Source organism: Peromyscus eremicus, chromosome 22 (genome assembly GCF_949786415.1).
Source record: "Peromyscus eremicus chromosome 22, PerEre_H2_v1, whole genome shotgun sequence".
Classification (NCBI taxonomy): Eukaryota; Metazoa; Chordata; class Mammalia; order Rodentia; family Cricetidae; genus Peromyscus; species Peromyscus eremicus.
The window spans coordinates 41270198-41293339 of NC_081437.1; positions in this window are offsets into that span (position 1 = coordinate 41270198).

Consider the following 23142-nt stretch of genomic DNA (forward strand, 5'->3'; position numbering starts at 1 on the left):
TATAGTCCATCATAGTGGAGAAGACAGGGACCACGGATTACATCACCTTTGTAGTCAGGAAGCAGAGAGTGATGGGTACTTGTGCTCAGCTCACCTTGTTCTGTCCATTCAGTCTGGGACTCCAGTCCATGGGGATGGTACCATCTACCTTTAGGGTAGATCTTTATATATCAAATAACCCATCTAGGAATTCCCTCACAGACATGCCCACTAGTTTATCTCCCAAATCCTGTCCATTTGACAATAATATTAACTACCACACTGGTCCCTGCTCAGGCTTTATCCATCTGAGCTCCCAGCTTCCTGGAGATGATGGAGGCCTCTGCACTGAACAGATGTGACCCTTCATGTGGAGACATGGCTTCCTCCAATCAGCTGCCCTCTTGTCCTTCAGCTGGATAGTGCATCCTGTTATGTCTACATTCTAGCCCAGGAAGCAGACCCCCTGCTTGTTATCTTAGGCTCCCAACAGATCTCACAGGCTGGGTGGCTCACACAGCAGGCAGGAACTCCCTTATAACTTGGAAGATGGAAGTCCAAGTCCCAGGTGCTGTCAGGAGGAGCTCCCTTGAGACTTCCCCATAGCTCCCAGATGGCATTTCTACTTCAATGTGTCTTCCATGCATCCTCACACTGTACAGCTTCCACTGCAAAGAGCTACTTATAATGGATCAGGGTTACCCCATGGCTGCACTTAACCTCCAGCTCCATATCCAGCCACATCAGGGGTGAGTATTTCAGAATATGGATTTGAGGGACACAGTTTAGTCCACAGCACCTCCTGTCTGACTCACAGATCACTTCTGGGAGTATGCGAATGTCGGTCCTGCCAATGTCAGTGTTTGTCGCTTTGTTTATCTATGTGTAACCCTGTCTCTGGGTATGTGTGTGGTACTCATGTTTGCTCTGTCACCTCATGTAGTAGGTAGGGACATGTCTCAGGTAGGAATGCATCTTATCAGGTGTGTAAGTATTCAACGTATTTGCACCCTAGCTCCGGGTTTATGGAAAAAGAGGTGAAGAGATAAGCTTGGAGAGGGCACAGTAGGGGTGGCAATCAGCACCAATCACGGAGTGGAGCTCCCTAACTGCACGCCCACGGTCTGATTACCATCCAGGTGTGGCTGCAGCTTAGCAGCTAGCAAAGTGCAATCATCTCTAAAATCGGAGCCTCAGCACTGCCTGTGTTTAGGTGGCCACGTGCAATAACGTGTGCCTGCTCTTTGCTCTCTCCTCACCCCCGGCAGTAAAGAGTTGGCAGAGCACAGGAATCAGTAAGTACCTTATCAAGCTCTGTGATTTTTTTTCTCTTCCATATGAGAAATAAGTTCAGAGATGGGAAGGGAAGGAATGCAGAGAATATAGCCAGAAGGAGAAAGAACTGGCCATACAAAAGTCGTGGGAAGTGGGGAGATCAGAAGGGCTTTGTGTGGTCACCCTAGTGTCACGTTCCCAGTTTGACTGACCCTAACTCTAACCCTGAGCCTGAGTAAGAATAATATGGGTGGGCCCAGAGAACCTCACCTGACTCTACATGGCACTCCCGAGGGGATGAAAAGGTATGCAGGACATCGGTCTCTCCCAGCAGCCTCCATACTACAGAGCAGCAGTGACAAGAAATGCTGCCCTTCTTGGGCACAGTAGTCCTGAGAACATCATGGTGATCTCACCAGTGCTGTGCTTAGATGGGACTGAATTTCAGAAAAATTTCCTTAAGGTCAAAGGTCACGTACCTGGAAATGGTGGAGTAAGGTCTCCAAGGGAAGTACTCCCCTCGAGGTCACCGCCACCAGCAGTCCTGCCTGGTGAGCAGCAACCAACCGTACGGTGAGCTTTGAGCAGACTGAGCTTTGACTGAGGCTCCCAGAGCCTCTGCAGATACCTGTCCCCATGGGAAAGGCCAGATCTCTGGAGAGTCTGCTTAGTGTTCTTCCAGCCTCTGTTCTCCCTCCCTGCTGCCTCTAGATATCTTTTAGTTAGCAGTATCTCTGCTGCTAGGTCCCACTGGCATAGGCTTAGGGGGAAGTGACTTGGGTCAGGTCAAGGTAATCTGGTCAGCCTCACCTGCCTACCTGCCTTACCTACCCACTGTTCCTGCTGAGTGACCTCCTAGGTGAGTTGGGGCAGCCACTGGGTACACTGGTGCATTGTAGAAAGAGCCTCTTATTTTATTTTATTTTATTTTATTTTATGTTATTTTATTTTATTTTATTTTATTTTATTTTATTTGTGCTGAAATGTGATTTTACTTGTATGTTAATAAATAAAGTTGCCTGGAGATTAGAGGTCAAAGCAAGTCATAAGCAGAATCAGGCGTTGGTAGCACATGCCCTTAATCCAATCACATGGCAGGCAGAGTCTCTGTGTGTGGTCAAGGACACAGCCAAACGTGGTAACAGGAGCCTTTAATTCCAGTACCAACCATAGAGACCTGGAGGTCTGTATAGACAGGCAGTGATGAGGAAGTCATGTGGCTGGGCTTAGAGCCAATGAGAAGGCAGAACAAGAAAGCAATAAAAGCACAGGTTAGGCAGGAAGAGGTCTCTCTCTTCAGGGAAGCTACTGCTGGTGGTAAGCTAAAGGTAGTCGTGGCTATTGCTCTGATCTCTTTGGCTATTTCTTCTGTATTTGGCTCTATGTTTCTTAGTAAATAAGACTGTTTAGAATTTCATCTACAGCCTCTCTTGACACTGAGAGCTTAGCAGTGGGGTTGAGGGTCTACACAGGAAATGCTCAAATGTTCACAAGCACTGGCCAAAGTGGACCACTGAACATGAGAAGTAAAAACCCTCAAGGTGCCTGGGACAAGGTTCAGTCATCTGCCCCCATGACCAAGAACCCACTCATGAGTGGATAGCCCTCCAGGTCTGTTAAAGTCACTGCCAGTCCCCTGCCTAAGGTAGCTGGGAAGTTCCACCTTTCAGAGGGTCTGAAAGGCCACATTTCTGCAGCTGAGGAGGTTACCTGGGAAGGACTGCCTTGGGAACAGAGTCAGCTGGACATGAAGCAAGCGTAGCAGGGTTTCCTCAGCTCCCCACTGATTAGATATTAAGATGCTGTGTGTACAAACCATCCCTTCCTTGCTCAGCTCAGTGTTCTGTAACCATGATCTGCCCTTGAACAAGTGCCAAAGTGATTTGTTTTAAAGCACAGGCATGTACCCTTGCTCTCAAGTTGCAGACAGACTCTCTGTCCACCATCCTGTCCCTGTTCAGTAATCTAGTAATCCCCAGGACCAGAAATAAGGAATGTTTTAGAGCCACAAGTGAGACTTGTGAAAGATGGGCCAGAACAAGTGCTGCTTGCTCTGTGCTGGACAGGGTCATGATTTCCTGGAACTGAGGAACTATGTCCTGGGAGGTGCCTTTAGTGACAGGCAGGTAGCTTTGTTGACCTACATGGTGAGACCTGCATGCAGTTCCTGTTGCTGAAGGCACAAGGGTGTAGCATTAAATCTACCTGGGTTTTATTGAGCATCTCCTTTTGTGTCAGCTGAAATATGGGAACTCTGGGACATAGAAATGAGCATTACACTCTCCCACTGCTAGAGATCAGTGGTTACACTGTGATTTGTCTTCCAGTAATAGTGTCCAGCTTTGGTTGGAAGGACCAGTCCCCAGCACTGAGGCTGGGACAGCAGGAACCACCAGGAAAGCATCAGGCCTATGTTGTCTAGTTAATGAAATGAAATGGGATATTGATGTTAGGGAAGCCTCGTGAAATTGTAAAGCTGGGGGCTCCTCAGGGATCCTGGGTGTGCCTCACCCAGTGACTGTCCAGGAGCCAGGATGGCCTTCTCCTCATAAAGCATAGCTCACATGGAGCATACAGCTCAGGAGTAGAGTATGGTTCCATGCAACAAGTACCTTACACAACTATCAGAACGTATCACAAAGCTATGATCTCAAGACAGCACTCAGGAGTGAAGGGACTACCTAGTGTGTGTGTGTGTGTGTGTGTGTGTGTGTGTGTGTGTGTGTGTGTGTGTGTGTGCGCGCGCATGCACATGCATGTGTGTGGTGTTGGGGGAGGATTGATACCAGTATATTGTCAAAGTATATGCAACCTAAACAGCAGTGATCCCAGGTATGAGTATTCCCTTGGTTACTAGAAAAAGCAAATCTCAAAGAAAAAAAAAAACAGTCTCAACTTAGGGCCACAGAACTTCTGCAGGCTATATTACAACAGTCCACCTACAGTTGACAAATCTGAAGGATGTGGGAAAAGCAAGGAGGAGCATGTGTGTCCCTGAGGTTTGTGGGTGCTGGAGTTCTCATATAGTCTCTATTACAAGCATATATAAAGTACTTAAAAAATTAAAAATTGAAATTGAAAAGATGAACAGATCATAGAAGCTTGCGTGTATGTTTGAAAGCACACATTCATGCACACACACTAAAATAAGGCTATAATTGATCCAGCAATCTCACTCCTGAGTAATTATCTGAAGGAAATGAAGTCAGTGTCTCAGAGACATCTCTGCTCACCGTGTTCATTGTAGAATTATTTGCAGAAGCACAGAGGTGTGAGTAACCTAAGGTCCACCCACAGGTGAACAGATAAAGAAAATGTGGTGTGACTACACAATGAACTGTCATTCAGCCTTAAAGAGAAGGACATGTCTTCAGCAACATGGATTAGAGTAGAGGACATTTGTGAAACATTAGCCAAACAGAAAGACTGGTGTCTCATGAGTGGAATCTAAAAACAAGCTCGGGAGTCTTAACAAACCCAATCTTGAACCTTCCCTCACAGACAAGGTTTGTCTCTTAGAAGATTCTAGAGCCTGTCTAGTTGACGACTAGCAATGACCACCACACTGTGTAAGATATTATCTTCTCCCTGAACTCTTTACCTGGAAAACTTACCCAAGGAGGTCCTTCAGGCCCTCAGCACATCATCTCAATATGATCCTGAAGATAGAATCCTCCAGACAGGCTATGTGGGGAAGTTCCACAGTGCATACTTCCAGCAGGCCTCTCTGTCATGCTCACACACACAGTACATAGAAAAGCATCGCTTTGGAGACCAGAATGAGAAAACCCACCTCTACAGGAATGATATTTAGCACACAGGCAAGGCAATGGCCAGCTCTGTCCCTCCAACCACCACAGGCAGAGAGGCAACCACTACCACATGTTTTTGAAAGTGAGCAGCATGTCTTACAGAGGCAAGTCCACATCTGTGGTGAGCAGATCTGTCTGGAAGTCTGGAAGAGACAATTGTGTTGAATGAAACTTTAAGAAGGAAAAAGATGAGCTTTTATTGTGAAAGATTAAAAACAACAACAACAAAAACCTTGCTAAGTCTTAGGGACCTAACCAAGAGCTGGAAGGCAGAGAGAAGTTTGTTTCCTAAGAGCTACTTTCCCACTGAAAAGTGTACAGGGGTGCTTCAGTTGGGAGGATGAAGAGGGGGGCTGGAGTGCTGTGGGATGTCTTTCTGTATGCTGTGAATATGTGTTGCTTCCATTGGCTAATAAATAAAGCTGTTTTGGCCTATGGCAAGGCAGCTTAGAGGCAGGCGGGAAATCCAGGCAGAGATATGGAGAGTAGAAAGGAGAGTAGGGGGAGACACCAGCCGCTGACCAAGGAGCAGCAAGATGTCAGCAGACTGGTAACACCATGGCCATGTGACAAAACACAGATTAATAGAAATGGGTTAATTTAAGATGAAAGAGCTAGCTAGCAAGAAGCCTGCCCTAGGCCATACAGTTTGTAAAGAATGTTAAGCCTCTGAGTGATTATTTTATAAGTGGCATGGAGAAACTTACCACTGCATTAGAGGAAGCAAAACTGGGATTCAGACACCACCTGGATCCATGGGAAAGGACGAGGAGCCGCTCTGAGACACTCGTGTGAGCACTGAGGGTCTGTAGGTGATCGTGACATTGACAGGGGCAGTTCTGCATCCACGATTCCATCCATTTTCTAAGGAGCAGCCTTGGGGGTGGCAATCTCAAGGGGAAAAAGCCCTCATTCTACACAATACCTGAGTGTGAGTAATGTCCAGGAAGGGTGGTTTGGGGGAATGGATGAAAGGCAAGCCCTCTAAAGGAGCCAGAAGGCAGCTTTGTCCGGCGCCCACCCACCCCATGATGGCACCAAGGAAGTAGCCCATCAGAGATCGCAGACTGGATCAGAGAAAACTGCAGTTATGAGAGATAAGATTGAGTTGGGGCTGGAGACCTATCAGGACAGAAGATGTCAGCAGCTGCTGCCTGTGCACCAAAGTGACGGTGACCTCTGACCCAGGTCAGGACTTGAGAGTAGCCCGTACTCCCGGTGTCCCTGATTCAGCTCCTGTGTTCCAAATGAGGAGTCTCCTGAGGCAGTTTGGGGAGGGACGGAGGACTGCTGATGAGTGCTTCCCAGGGCTGAGTTTCCTTCACCACTGGGAGGCTCTGATTCCTCTGCTCACTTGTGTGGATCAGTTTGAGAGAAAGGGTCATTTATATCTTTTCAATCTCCCTTTTCTAACTTATATTTTAAATTAAATTGCTTAGGTTTCACAACTAGTCCAAGGCCTCTTTCCCCCTCAAACTACCCTCATGAAGAAAGAAAAAACTACTCTAGGCTGGGAACATGAGGGTTGGACGGTAGTGGTGACACCTGTTAGAAATGTCAGTAACAGTGGGACCCCTGCCTGGTACCAGATTGAATCTTCAAGGGTGTGGCCCTCCATGGAGACTCACACCACCTCCTATCTCTGACCTCTAGACAGTTCTGTGTCAGATTTAGCCATGTGACTTCTCTATGTCTCATTTTTTTAATTCATCTGAAATATGGACACTGAGACCTTGGGAACTGTTTTGGTTAAAATGGCCGATACACACAAATGCATCTCTGCCCACCGCAGGGACTCATATTTGTGGATCTGGAAGTAGCCACACCCATATGGCTGACAACCACTCTCCGCTCTTCTGTGACTCCAGGAGAGGTACAGGGCGCCCGCCTTGTGCCAACAGTGATCAGTCTCTTCACTAACCTCTTCCCTTCTTCTAACCCTGCTGACGGGCCAGGCCCTGACCCTCACCCTGATGTCTCACAAGTGATGACATAAGGTTAGAATGAAATTGGTGACAGAGACAAAGCCCCTCTCATCACTGGGTGAGGCCCCTGACTGTAAGGCAACACACGCCAGACCACCACCTGTAGCCATTCCAGGTCTCTCTGAGAAGAACACATCCCACTGAGACATCGACTTTTAGATGTGGAGTCTCTCCTTATTACAGTGTCCCGAGCAAAATTGTCTCCTCACTCATCCAGGTTTTGTCTTTGATGGTATTTATCTCTCTACTACTACCTCCATTCCATTGATTTAGGCATGTGTTTGTATCTTTATCAATCCAGTGTTTTTCTTTGCTGGCTCATCTCTCTCTCTCTCTCTCTCTCTCTCTCTCTCTCTCTCTCTCTCTCTCTCTCTCTGTATTGTGTGGTGTGTGTACACTTGATACTGACATTTCTAAACAGGTGTCACCTCTACAGTCCAACCCTGATATATTCAGCTTAGGGCAGTTTTTCCTCCTCTTTATGAGGGCAATTTGTGAGAGAGGGAGCATGGACCAGATGTATACATGCTTACACACACACACACACACACACACACACACACACACACACACACACAGATACATACAGACACATACATACAGACACACACATACAGACACATACATACATAAACACAGATACACATATATGTGTACACATGCACATATGCATAGACACACACTCCCAGGCACATGTGCATCTTTATCATGACTGTTCAGTTATTCCCAAAGCGTAATCCTTTTTATTGGCTTGACACATGCTTGACTTTGGAGTGAGAAGATGGAGCCTAGAGCAGGTTGCCAACACTCCACTCCTTCAGATGTGACCCTCTGATGATGAATATCACTGTCATCTAGAAGTCAGAGGATTATCATTATGAATGACCAGCTTATAAAGACTGGATCCTGTGTGAGCTGCATAAGGGCCAAGCTGTGTGGCTTTTCTTTCCTTTACAAACCCTTAAAGACGAGAACTTGTTCCTAGATCACTGTTTACTAAGAGCTGAGGGCTGGGTTTGGATGCTCTGATGGGATGTGGAGTCTTGAGCCGGGAAGTTAGACATACAGAATTATGGGCCCAATCTTATACCTCTTGAGTCAGAATTTGGGTTTTAATGGCTTTCCCAGGATAGCCCTGTGCATAAAGTTTGAGAAGCAAAATGACTCACTAACCCATGTGAACTGAGTAGGGCTGCTTCTTACAGTTTTGATTCTTAAGCTGATTTTGTTGAGATATTTAATGTCTCACTGTGATCTGTAGTCTGAGCTCTGGTACAAAGTACTTTATAAACCACAAAGGCACAAATCCGGATATTTTGTCTTTCTGTGGGCAATTCACAGGATCCAAGAATATACAGGCTGAGAAATATCTCCTCTGTTCTCTGAGAGCAATGGAAATCTGGTGACCTGCTGTGCTCAACTGACCCGGAAATAACTTTGCACTTAATTTTAATTTGCTATGGGTGGCAACAGTGTTCTTTTTCTGTCAAAAAAAAAAAAAAGCAGCAAGCACTCACATGGGTGAAGGGCTGCAGCTGTGATTGATGGCAGAGAATGTAGGGTAAGGGCAGGCAGGGCCTGCACAGCCAGCTGCCATCTTCCCGAGCAGCCGGAGAGTACTTCCAGAAGCTGCTGAATAGGCTCTGTCATGTAGGGGGATGCCCTGGCCAGAGACTGCTGCCGCCCTGAACACAGTCTACACCAGGGGCTTAGGAGAGGGAAGGGATTCCTAGCCAACTCTTAAGGGGTAGTTATTTATTATTTCGACACTTGGGCATGTCAAGGCCAAGCTGTAAGGTCCTCAGGGGTTACTAGGGGTCTGGACCAACCTGGAATACCCTCCTGAGAACTTCAGTTTCTCCTTCACACCATGGCCTGGAGGCAAAAGCTGTCTGTGATCTCCCTCCAGCTCCTAAATCTGCAGTCCCACCCTGGAAGCCCCTGCAGGTCAATGCTCTTCCTTTGTCCCTTCATCCTGTGGGATGTAAGGGTGGGATGTAAGGGTGGCTTCAGACTGCTTGTTCCCATGGTGCCAGGTAGACAGAAGAGAAGGCTGACCTCTCCTCCATTTTATGGGGGCCATGGCCGTCTCTGTGTAGCTGCACAGCTTGGTGCTGATTTATCCGTGAAGCACAACTGAAGAATCAAGGCCTTGTGAGAATCTGGATGAAGTGTGCAACCCATGTGACTGACTCCCAGTTCCAGGTGGGATCCTGGACCATAGACCATGAGCTTCACAGTCTCAGGAACCCCAGAGAGAGAGAGAGAGAGAGAGAGAGAGAGAGAGAGAGAGAGAGAGAGAGAGAGAGAGAGAGCGCACTCCAAGGCTACCTTCCTAACCCTTACCAAGCAAACAGCCTCTGTCAGAGTTCTAAGAGGTGTTGGAATGATGGTGCCTGGAGGATGTCAAGTTATCCCCTGTTGCCTGCCTCTGCTCTCCTGAAGTTGATGAGACTAAATGACCTCCAGGCAATGTGTCCTTCTCAGGATCCTCATTAGTTTTCCCCTCCCCAGTCTCCATGTTGGTCTTGCTTCACACGGCCTCTGATAAAAGCCCTGCAGTCTCCCCAAGGACGCATCAGCCTGCCCATGCACCACTGGTCTTAAAACATCTGCCTTCTCCTCCCTCTTTTCCAGTATCCACACACACATGTCTCATCTTAGTAAGTCATGTCCAGGAAATAACACCAGAGTGACTCCAGATGAGTCAGCATGTCAGCAAGAGCCGCGGGTCAGGGATATTTGCATCAGACAATTTGACTCAAGGGCCTCAGTTCATGATATGAGAAATCAGGCCAGAGGGGTTGGTGGAGCATGGAAGACATTTGGGGTTGGCTTTGTAGTTAGTGCTTGAAAATGCACTTGCTGACCACATTTTCTGTCCATAATTAGACATAAATCTAATTGGGCTTCTGAAAGAGCTGTGGCTGTTCAAACAGTCTGAGTACTGTGGCAGCTTTCTGTACTGTGCATATGGATGTATACAAAAGGCTCCTTGCCACTCAGATATCCCCATCCACTGGGTGCATTTCCCATGAGGCTGTGTGCCTTGAGTTTCCTGTGACACTGATATGTACCCAGTCAGAGAGTCTCTGAAACATGTATCAACACAGGCGTTAGGCCTGGGATGACATTTGCATTCTCAATGTTCTTCAGGACAGTGAGACTGGCAGCCCACCCAGTGTGTACCACCATAGGTACTAACTACTTAAGCCTATGGACTTAGGTCCCCTCACCTACAGAGGTATATGGCCATACCTGTTGGAAAGATATCCCCAAGTTTAAATCAGGTGACATTAGTAAACTCCTAGGATAAAATCTATTCATGGTGAGTAGTTGGTGAGTGGAAGGTCATGTTTCTTTTCCCTTCCTCCTGTGTCTGGCATGGTGTCCCTTTTCCCTCCTCTCCCTATCTCCCACTGATCTTTCTTCCCCAGGACCTCGTTGGGCTTGGTAGTTACCCAACAAGGAATTTCTTCACATTTCATAGGAGAGTCTAGTAGACTAATAGGATGGCAGTATTTTGTTTCATTTTTATAACAGGATCTTGCTATGTGGTTCAGGCTATTCCCAAACATAATTTATAATTAGCAGTTAAAGAACATTGGCTACTCTTCCAGAGGACTGAGTTCTGTTCCCCAGCCCTCTCATTGAGTGACTCACAATGGCCTCTAAGTCCAGCTCCAGGTAATCCAATGCCCTCTTTAGACCTCTTCAAGTACCTACACATGCATGGTAGGTACTGACACAGAGACTACTCACACATGTGAACAAAAGTTAGCCTTTAAAACAATAAGTGATTGGCATCCTGAGGACCAACACCTAAGACTGTATGCTGACCTCCATACACATGCATGCATACCCACACACAAGCATGTAGCCAGTCTCTCTCTCTCTCTCTCTCTCTCTCTCTCTCTCTCTCTCTCTCTCTCTCACACACACACACACACACACACACACACACACACACACACACAGGGGGTGGGGGTGGGGAGGCTTTCTGAGGGATTCCACACCAGGGGCAGGCAGAAGGAAGAAAGGTTATATGGCAATATGTGTCAGTGTGGGTTGAGAGGGGAGCGGGGCAGGGAGTCCCGGAAACAGGAGGGAATAGACACAGGACTTCTTGCTACAGCCTTGCCGCGAGCCTCCATCCCTCCCTTTCGCTGATCAAGTCATAAATTAGCCAGTGGACAAAGAGCTCAGAATGCTCATTCCAGGAATCGGAGGGGCATCTGCAGATACCCAGGAGGCAGAGCAACTTCAGAAGGAAGTGAGAGGCAGAAAGGCAAAGACAGCCTTCGAGGTGGCTCTGGTGTCCTCGTTTGGCTGGTATGTGCAAGAGGAAGCGTAGGACTCCTGTGCTATCAGCAACAGGAGGACACTTGCATAGAAGGTGGCTGAGAGGACAGGCTGGGAAGGACAGGAGAATCCAGTGTGGGATAAGAATCAGGTCCCTGCCACGGGTACTGTCACTAACTGACCAGAAGAGGTGGGTCACCTTAAATCTGGCAAGCCTTCATCATACCTTCCCCCACCCTGACCTTAATGCCAGCCCAACCACATCTGTCTAGCAGGTCGCACCCCTCTAGGCTTCTCCAACACCTATTCACTAAGAACAGGAAGGACATATATCTGTTATCTATACCCATGAGGCTGTCCCTCGACCACGGGTCCTTGATATGGGGGCTGCACTGGGACGTACGTTGGACTTGGTGCCAAGGGTAACTCCAGCCCAAGAAATTGGGAGAACCACGTGTCTTATCCCTGGAACAAGTTTTATGGTCGGGATGGCGGTGGGCCAACCTGAGTTACATTAACCAACGTGCAAAGATGGTTTCCGTGTGGGAGAAGCAAAGAATGCTCAGCTCCCGGCCCTGAACACTCTTCTCAGCCAAGGACCCTTGATGCTTTCTATTCTGCTCATTTAGTGGGGGTGACGGCATTCAAGGGCAATTCTGGATACAAAAAAAACTGCCATACGCTGTCAAGCAGGATGCAGATGCAGGGAGAATTCCCATTCAGAACACAGCTGTGTATGGATCAGTGGCCAGGGTGGCTCGCTTCCCATCACACTAGGCTGTTTACAGCACTGACGGTGCCGGGCTCGCTGCTTTGTATCTTCCGAACAATTATAAGAAGGAAATATGGAGAAAGGCTGTCACTTGGAAAAGTAAATGCCAAGTAGATGCTGGGAGATGCTGCCTCGGTGTTTCCCCGTGGGCTAAAATCATCCATTAATTTTCAGAACTACCAGCAACTACTTCTGAGTATTTCCCCCAGGGACACACACAAACCGAGACTCGTGTGAGGCAGCCAGCTCTATTCATCCCCCGGATGATGCTGGTCTTTGTGAATCACTATGTCTAGTTTAGAGTTCTTTTTTTATGTAAAATGTGGTGTGGTGTGTGTGCATATTCTCATGTGTGAGTGTGTGTGTTGTGGGTGCTTGTTAGTGTGTGAAGGCCAGAGTTTGATCTTGGTGTCTTTTTTTTTTTTTTTTGGATGGCTCTTCATATTATATACCAGCACGGGATCTCTCACCTGAACTGAGAGGTTACTGCTTAGGATAATCTAGCTGATCTCTCAAGCATTGGGATTATAGGCAGACTGCTGTGAACATTCAGTATTTATGTGGTTCTGGGGATCCAAATCCTGGTTCTCATGCTTTCATGGCAAACACTTAAACACTTTACCCACCCACCCATCTCCCCAGGCACCTAGTTTGGATCTAATTGTCAAAACTTCTCTAATGGATACTTTCTTGGCCTGGACCCTTCTTATCAAGAGTATTTCCATATTTCAGAATAGTCTGTGAAGTTACTTTGCTGATGTGAACATATTTATTGTACACAAAAGATCCATTCGGCGGCCACCTTAAATAACAAATTTCACCTCAGTTCTGCTTTATTGTAATAGGTAAATAATTGTCTAGAAAGAAACCCTTTTACTTATGTGAGCGGTTTTTCAAGTTTGAGGTGAGGGTCTTCTGTGACCACCCTTCTGAGCACCTACTAAGGGCTGACATGGTGCTCATTCAGTAGGTGTACTTACTCAGTGTTGGCCTGTTGATGGATGATGGCTGATCTAGTTGATGTCTGTTCCTGTGGTTGAGTCCTCTAGCTTGGCTCTCTGCAGAGCCCCAGAGAAATGAATGAGGTAGTATTTGAGAACTGGAGGCATACCAGGGCTGCTGTGCCCTGGGAGGAGCAAGTGTGATGTCACTGCTGGAAATCTGGGGGCTTGGAATATACACACACCTGGCTGCCTGGTAGACATACCAGGCCAGGCACTTATGTGGCACCTGAACTTTGAACCCTCATCACAGACATGGAAGCCATCACAGTGTTGGCTCCACGGCTGTAGCTCAGAGGTCACATGGTGTGGGGTGTCCTTCTGTGTGCTGCAGATATGTGTTGCTTTTATTGGTCAATGAATAAAGCTGCTTTGGCCTATGGCAGGGCAGAATATAGCTAGGCAGGAAAGCCAAACTGAATACAGGGAGAAAGAAGGGCAGAGAGAAAGAAGCCATCCAGCTGCCCAAGGAGCAAGATGGTGGCAGACTGGTAACACTATGGCCACGTGGCAATAAATAGATTAATAGAAATTGGTTAATTTAAGTTGTAAGAGCTAGTTAGTAATAAGCCTGAGCAATATGTCATGCATTTATAAGTAATATTAAGCCTCTGAGTAATTATTTTATAAGCAGCTCTGGGACCAGGTGGGATACAGAAAAGCCTTCAGCTACAGTCACACCCTTTTTGACCACAGCTGCCCAGCTCATGAGGATGAGATGGTACCAGTTAAGCAGCTCACATCCTCATGTCGACATTTGTTGTTCTGATTCTTTGTCCCTGAAATGGATTTACTCTCTCATTTGGGGTGCCAGTCAGAAATCTGTTTATATCGTAAGATCCCTAGGATGCATGAAAGGAAGTCGTCTCATCCAGGAGGTTTCCACTCAGGGAAAGGTGAAGACTTGATAGGGTTACAATTCTTTACCATGATGCAGGATTAGAGGAAACATAGAACTCACTCCCATCTCCTGGCATTGTTCCATCACCGAGTGTTCACCCCAGGCTTTGGTCCAGACGGTGTGAGCACCACATACAGTTCCTTGCCTTTCAGTGACTGTTATGTGCAACCAGCAACTACTCGGGGTGGGAAGCTTTGACCTAATTCTCAGATCCCTTCCAGGCAACAGAAGATGCAGCCTGGGTGAGTAAGGCACAGGGTTATCATCAAGCAGAGATGGAGTGTGTGGTTGTGGGTAGTGCCAAGCCCCTGAGGTGTACACTGGCTCCTCACTGCCCCATCAGCTTGGGGGACACCCTCCTCCTGTTAAACTCTGCCTATGTGTGCATGTGCCTGGTTATAGGCACATCGGAGACCCATTCTGTTTATTTAGAGACCTCCAACATAAAGTGCCTGGACTATGCAGCTTCTTCTCCAAATCCTTCATCACACCACAAACTCCCAGAAAGAAGGGACCTCAAGTCACAGCCTGCCATCTTTGTGCAGTTACCAGCTTCCAGCTTCCATGTTAATGAAGGTTAAATATAAATCCTGTACATTTTAATAAAGTTTAAATATAAATGTTGCCATAGCTATGCCTTGCCAATTTTATTGAAACAGCATCCAGCAACGCTGCCTAGATAGGGCACAACATTTGAAATATTATCTAAAATCAATGAACAGAACTCTCTAGGAAACACAGGTAAGATACTCTTCAGGTCCTGTCCACAGTACTGCCCAGGTCTGTGACAAAGTGGAAAGTACTGGAGGTTTGCATGACTTCAGTAGAGTGCTTGGTATGCTGGGAGCTCACAGACTATTCACACCCACAGAGTTATGAACACTGAAAAGACCCCTGTACACCTGAAAAGGCCACTGCTCCCATTCCTGTGTGTGGGGAAGCATCCTTCATTGCTGTGGGAATGCAAAGTCGTGCAGCCACTTTGGAAAGTAGCTTGGCAGTTTCTTAACACCATATATGTAATCTGTCTGTCCTATGGCTTGGTGCTTCCCCCAAGAGACCAGAACAGGCTTTCACGTGCATAAGAACATGTACATTCAGAGACTGTGCACAGGTATGCACATCAATTCTACCTGTAATAGTAAAAAGAAAGCTGAAAACACATAAGTGCAGTGACATGGTGATGTCACTTTTTAGCATACTGCATGACAGAAATGAGGTAAAAAAAAAAAAAAATCAGCCATGAAGTTGGATCAGGTCCATAGCAGGATACCATCTGTGTAATTAACCGGTTTTTTTTAATTGAAGTCTCATGTAGCTCAGGCTGCCCTCAAACTCACTCTGTATCCAAGAATGATCTTGAACTTCTGATCCTCCATCCTCCTTTTCTCAAGTACTGGTATGACACTCTAAGTTTGTGTGATGGTAGCAACTGAACCTTGGGCTTCATGCCTGGCAAGCACCCTACCAATGGAGCTGCAGCCCCAGCCCTAGTATCATTTATTTTTGAGTTATAATATTCAACATTATGAGGAGGGAAAACATGGAGTTCTTGTGGACATATGCCCTTGACATCAGTGTTCAGTGGTTGAGCTCCTCTGCCAAAAGCATCAAAGAATCTACCTGTATAACCTCGGGTCAGCTCAGAATCTGCAGGGTCATGACTGCCCAAGATAGGCCTGCATGTGTGTTCTAAAAAAATATCCAAATTGCCATTCAAAGTAGTAAAAAAAACAAAAAAGCTGCTTAGTACATCATTAAGGAATTTTTCAAGTAAGTCTGAGCCATGCGGTCTCTGTCTCTCTGTGTCTCTGTTTCTTTTTTTGTGGATATGGGTGTTTCCATTTTCAACTGAGTATGGCCTCAGATTCTTGAGTTGGAATACATGTGAGCAGAGTTGAGAGTTTAGGTAATCAGGGTACATCTAGACTAGATTTTTCCTGACTTCTCCAATGGTCTAGTAGCACACACCCTATAGCATGCTTATATATATTTTTTCTGTATTGTGAGAATGCACCTATGCTGTGAAATACATTCTCAGAAGGGCACTTCTAGGCCAAACTATGTCTTCATTTAAAGATTTGGTTGATATCTGTTTTCCAAAACTCATATGCCAGAGTGCTTTTACTCCAGTGCCTATGCCTCCATGTCCAGCCAGCAGTGGCCCTCACCAAATTCACCATGGAACAGGCTGCAACACATCCAGTTCTTTCCACTCTGGCAAGTACTTGTACAGACATCTGAGCACACACCTTCTTACTGAGTGTCTGGGTTTCCTTTATTAGGAAGAAAGCCTGCGAGCTACCACTGCCTGGCATCCTGGGAGCTAGAAACCTCTCTTGCCTCCTTTGTCCCAGTGACTAGCAGCTGCCCTCTGGTCCACCCCAGCAGGTCCACTGAGTCAGAGAACTGTGAGCAGAGTTGCTCTTTCCTCAGGAGTTTCTACCAGGGCTCTTGAGGCAGCCTTCTGCTGCTAGAATCCCATGCTGTGGGGAGTTTTGTGGCGATATTTTCCTGCTCTATGGATTAACTGTGGTTGTAGCAAGAGGGGTTAAGTATACTCTAAAAGACTGTCAGAGACCTGTAGGGATGACTGTTGGCAGAGAATCTCATGGTATCCTGGTAGCTGCCCTGTTTACAGGCAGATTTGCTGAGCCATAGGCTCTGTTTCTACTAGTTTCTTAAGTTAATGTAGTTCTTCTTGGTTGAGTCCAGAACCATTGAGTTACTTCCCCACTCTCTTCCTCCTCCTGTTCCTCATTCTCTTCTTCCTCCTCCTACCCTCTTACCCCTTCCTTCTTTTCCAGATTCTCACCTTCTTCCCCTTTTTTCTCCTTCTCCTTTTACCTATTGTTTTGAGACAGAGTCACTGTGGCCTGATACTGGCCATCCTCTCACCTTCGATTCCCAAGGGCCACACAGCTGCATTTCTGTCTACTGCCTGATATCAGCTGTCCTTTCACAGTCACTGAAAGGCTGGCTGTTGGTTTCTTAGGAATAAAATCAGCCCTTGTTTCCAGCACCCTAATTAAAAGTAAGTAACAAGCTCTAGGAGAGCGAAGGTGTGCTGGAGTCACTGCACCAATTACTGTGATTTCCACCTACTGTCTCCTCCACTGCTTGACAAGCTGAAGTCACTGAAAGGAAACTATTACACCTGAAGATCCAGCCACTCGCCCCACGTGGGGGTTGGGGGGCAATGTGTGACTTCAGCGAAGTCCACTGTCTCTCTAGATGAAGAGCTAGCCAGGTCAGCCAAGCAGCAAACTGCTAGCATGTGCAGGCGACCTTGGTGCACTCTACCTCCACATCAAACCAGGTTGGTTTAGGACCAGTTGGTGGTAGTACCAGCCAAAAGGAACATATGCAAAGTGAATTAGGTGGTTAGTCTGCTCCTAAGACATCCAGGTCCCTCCCAAGTTGGATCAGTGGCCAGAGGAGGTAGCCAAGCATTTCTGAGATGAGGAGTGGGCAGCCAGCTCACACTAGTAAGCCAGCAGCTCCCTTCTTCAGCAGCTGTGGCTGCCATGTGGCTATTTGCGTCTGTGCCAGGCTTGAGCAGGTTGCAAAGTGGGTCCTGGATAATGTGACTCCAAGGACACTTTCCTGCAGTGACCTCATATTCTCCTTGTGCTCAGGTTCCTTCCATATGGCACTGTCAGACTACTACACACCATACACAAGAACACACACACACACACACACACACACACACACACACACACACGCGCTTACACCCCTGCATATTCATACATGTGTTCAGGCTCTTAGGGTTCATCATATGCTGCCATTATGTAGTCTCTATATGGCCAGGTACCCACGGAAAGAAGTATTACCTGGCTGCACCACATAGGACTGAATAGAAATGGTTTTTTCACTCCCTCCTGACCTTCTCTGGGGAGCTGCAGGGCCTGTGGCTGGCCTGATCATGTTAGCTAGTTTATCTTTTCTGCTTGGGCAGGCTGGGACAGGAGCCAGGCTGACCCCTTCTGCAAGCAGCCAGACGGCAGGAGTGAGCATTACTCCTTTGCAAGAAGACGCCAAGAAAAGGTGCAGCTGGTGTCATTAGCATCCTGGGGCAGAGCTGGCATCCTATCTCTCCTTCCTCCCAGGGTCCATCCTTAATGACAGCGAGGAGGGAGAAATGTCCTCATCAAGACACCCAGGGAAAGATGACTTGGGAGGAACAGGCAGCAAGGGCGGTCCTTGAGAAGTTCGCGAGTGGACACAACAAGATGTGCACTAGCCTCACTTCCTCCAGCTGAACTAGCCCAAGCAAAAGTTCCTGTCCTAATTCACAGCCAAGAAATGCCTCCTGCCTATCCCTTTCCCTGTCTCATCTTCATCCCCACTCTCTGATAAATGACATCTCACTTATCTCTGGATTTACTCCTCTAGTATTAAGTGAGCTAATAAGATTACATAAAAGCACAATGGAGGTGAGGAATCCATGGCCGCCTTCTATTGTCCTATGTCATAAAAAGAAGGTCCCATATACACTCATGCACAGGCATACACCACATTATTTATGAAGGAATTCTGGGTCCCACTGTTGTATGGGAAAGTCCAGAGTACCCAGAGCTTCACCATGGACCAGGTTTTACCACTTTTCTACTCTGAGCATCTTTCTGTTTTGTATCCCATGAGAGGCCCAGTGGGCTCCACAGTTGTGAAACGCACATGCTCATCCTCACAGTGTCAGTGTCTTCCATTGCCTTCTCATAACATGGCGTGAAGACCACATCCTGATTTCTTCAGCAGACCCCTCTCACTTCCATGGCCTGTCAGGTGAAGAAAAACTGGTCTGATATCTGACAAGAGGTTTCATGATGTGTGTAGCCTGGGTGTCATGTCCTTTGCAGGAGTTTGGTACTTCTTGACGATGGACTTGTCCTGAATTGTTAGGGTGAATTAAAGAGAAGTGGGCCAATCATAGTTGATATCTATGAGTTCATTATCTGGGACACCCCACATGCATGCCTCGCCCATTCCTAGAGCAGATGCCTGTGAGCCTGGGCTCTTGGCTAGAGGCATCAGGTCAACACCATTCCTTTGACTCCATGGGGCAGAAGCACAGAAGCACAAAACGCTCCACAGGACTCCCTAAGAGATGGCTCCAAATTCATCAAACTTGTCACTTTTTTGTACTGGAAAGGTTTCATTCTGGTTAAGAATAAGCAACTCCATGTGATGACAGTCACTGTAAGTTAAGTGAGCGATAAAATAATAATAATAATAATAATAATAATAATAATAATAATAATAATAATAGTAATGAAGTCCTGCTACAAGACCTTGATGGTCATAGGACTTGAACTTTAAGAGACCTAGAGGTAAGCCCTAGTCCCATGCTTCTCATCATGGCAGACACAGCTGAGATGGCCCCACCCTGGCGTCTTGCTCCACTGGGTCTGCCCTGGCACACAACAGAAAGATGCTTGGAAGTGGTAAAGCCTGATGAGAGTGTCTTCACCAAGGTCCCAAAATCGGCCTTTCCTTGATTTCTCTGAAGACCAGTGGGATCCAGCTTCTAGTCCTGCTAGTCCAGAATTTTCCTAGTAACTATCCTGTTATTATCTGTTTCTCCATTCAGCCACCCTTTCTCCTCCAGGTTGTACAAAATCACCTTCTATCACCTACAACTTAAAGCTTTTCACATTATCTGTGGCCCAGGGAAGCACCTGACCCCAGGAGCTCCACATGCTCTCCATTCCTGTTCCATGTTGATTCTCTCATAGGGTTGTGAAGACTGTGAGACAGCATGGAAAAACACATAGACACGGCCGAGTTTAAGGCTGACTTGAACGCTCTTTACATATGTCATTGGGAAGCAGACACTTTCGATTTTGAACTGATTCCTGATTTGCCCTACAATAAGCTTTATTTATTTATTTGTTTGTTTATATGGACCTTTGTGTGTGTGTATGTTTGTGTGTGTGAGAGAATGTACGCATGTGAACATGTAGAAGCCAAAAGTAAACACTGGCCCACAGTGTAACTTTTGAGCCTGAGCCAGGGAAGAGTTGGCTCTGTGAGCCAAGTGCCTGTGAAATGGGGCCTACCTTGCTGACATTGCATGGTTGGGGGTTTCTGGAAGAGGCACTGAAATTCCTGGAGAACAACTGTGCTTGAACATCTGGTTGGTCATTCAGTAACTATGAGGATGTGGCTGAGGCACTCTCCTCTCTAGGCAGCATTGTTCTTGCACTATTGATGCTCTTCTCAAAATCATGCTATTTTATGAACCTCTGTGTGTGTGTGTGTGTGTGTGTGTGTGTGTGTGTGTGTGTGTTATATAAAGGAGTTTAACTGGTGTTACCCTGCACAAAGGATAATGTTCCTCCAACAGCTGTGGGTTCCCAAATACAAAGCCAAGGACCAGGGGTGGAAGAGTTCCCATGTGTTGTTGTCAGGGTGTCCTGGAAACCTCCAAGACAATGGAGGCTGTTGTCAGTGCTTTCGGTTGCCACCAGAATCTATTGCTGAAGACACCACACACTTTAATTGTAGGACATGGAGAAATCAAGTTAGTAGTGACTATGAAGCTCCCTCCTGGCTGGCTGGTTTCCACAGTACCATAAGGTACTATTCAGGCTGCTGAGGGAGAGAAATTATCATCAGTCTTACCTTAGAATTGCAATGATGAGTGTTTTAGCAAGATCTACCCATAGATGCAATAGTAACGTGAATGTTGAGGGGTAACCAACTGCTTTCCAATTGACTCTAAGGGTAACCCCACAACAGGAAGCTCATGATTCTCACTGTAAATCTGACCAAGACTCCATGATTGAAGAACTCACAGGTCTCAGGGAAAGGATCTCTTACTACTATCCTGCTAAATTGATATACCATAAAGCTGTCCTCTATATTTGCAGATTAGTACAGCTCTTAGACCTCATCTGAGAAATTCCTTGGTGCAGTGGATGATGGTTAACAGAAAAAACTATAATTAATCAAAATGCAGAGAATAAGTGCCAGGAGAGGGGTACCTAGCTATATCATACCCCTCCCAAAGCTTCGGGTCTATCTTTGAGGAGGAATCAGAAATGTGTAGGAGCCAGAATTCAGGGAGGATCAGACTAAAACCATGTCCTCTGGACATGCGGGACTGTTGGATTCAGGAACTCACAGCAGATGCAGCTGCCTGCACAAGACCTGCAAAAGATTGAACGAGCCAACATTCTAACATGGGAGAGGAGAGGCCCTCACGAGCTTCCACCCCTAAACAAGGTGCCATTGACGCTGGTGGCTTCTGAAGAGGGAGAGATGGCTTTTAAGGGTGTGTCTCCCATTAGGACAACTATGCTCCAGTGGTCAGCCCCAGGCCTAGAAGTATATGGTTAGTACACATAACCGTATAAAAGCACAGGAAGTTTGGAGGGGTTGGGAAGGTTGGAGACTCACATCCATGTTTCATTTAGGATGGGCTCCCTACTGGGCAGGACAGGGGCAGAGAGAAGAAACTGCCAAGAAGTGAACTCAGAGGAGCAGACAAGCCATGAAGGCTTAAGGGAGAACATTCACGCAGTGAAGACTTTTTGCCCTTCAGCGGATGATTAGACTTAGCAAATGGCCATCAGGGAACAAAGATACAACAAAACATGTAAGACAGAGCTTGGGGCACAGCCCAATGGTGGAATGCTGACCTAGCACATGTGAAATTTGGGTCATTAGCAATACACCACACACACACACACACACACACACACACACACACACACACCCCACACCAACACATACATACCACACACACACACACACACACATACACACACACACACCAACCACACAAACACACACACACACACACACACACACACACACCACTTGAAAGTAAAACAACAGGGGATAAGGCTCATAAGGCTGAACACATGTAAGAAAAGGCACCATAAACATGGCCTTGGATCCCGAGCAGTGAGGAGTTACCATGGGGGTACACTGAGCTGCCTGCACCCAGAACTCACTATTGAAATACACTCACAAAATGTTCACCTATGACTTAAATATGAGGACATTTTGAAAGTTTTTTTTTTAAATGTCATTCCATTCTCTTCATCTATTTGTAATGTTAACCTAGAAAAATTAAAAGCAAGTGCCACTGCGAACAGGCTCTTGCTGGGATAGGTAGAAGAATCCGTCCGCTCAGTTTCAGATGCCAGTGGACTGGAGCAATCCAAGAAGGCGTTAGCAGTAGATTAGGAAGCCCTGTGTCCCCTCTGCCTGCAGGTTTCTGTTATCAGTTTAGCAAACATCAGGCCGGCGGAGCCCCACAGTGAAGTTGTACATAGCAACCCGCTTTCTGGAAAGATCTGACCTACAGACATCTCGAAGATGTGACCATGGGCTAAAAGAAGACTAGCAAAAGCTCACAAACAACTTCTTTAGCACAGTGTAAGGAACGTGGGAGGGTAGGGCTCAGGGCTCAGGCCATGCTTCCACGTGGGCAAGTTGCTCCATCCGAGTCCAACTGTAGGGCAAGGTGTGCCGTGTTTCTGGATGTCTTTGGTAGAAGCCCCCCTCCAACCCTCAGAAGACATGGCCCCAGGTTTAGCTGCTTCTTCAATTTCCTCCTCCCCAGAAGGTCCTGCCTTTTAAAGATATTGTAAAAAGTGGATGAAAAGTAATTTCAATCAGGGAGAGCTGATAGAAGTTTTGGCAGAAAGCAGAGTTCTGCTTGAATTTTCCAGATCTGTCCAAATAGGGCAGCTCCTGTTGCCCCCAGGACAAACTCTGTCCTTCATATTCAGAGCAGCCGTGGCCAGCATATCTCTTCCTACATGTTATGAGAATGCCGAATCTGAAGTGTGACCACTCGGTCAGAGTACCGAACAGTAGTTGTCCCTTTATCTTTGTGTGTTTGGAGAAGAAAGAACCAGATCCTCTGGAAAGTATTGCTGAGTTGTGGTTGTGGGTCAAGGTGTCCCCAGTGTGCCAGTACACGGGCTGGTAACGGAGGAAGTGGGAAGGTGCTGGGGTGCCCCCGACACTGCTCTGCATGTGAGAGGTACACCTCCCAGCTGCCCAGGGTCCTTGTCTTTATCTACAAAGTGGGGCAAGCAGGTTTCTAGAAATCTGGCTAGCAGAACACCAATGAGGCTAGGGTGGTGAATATGAA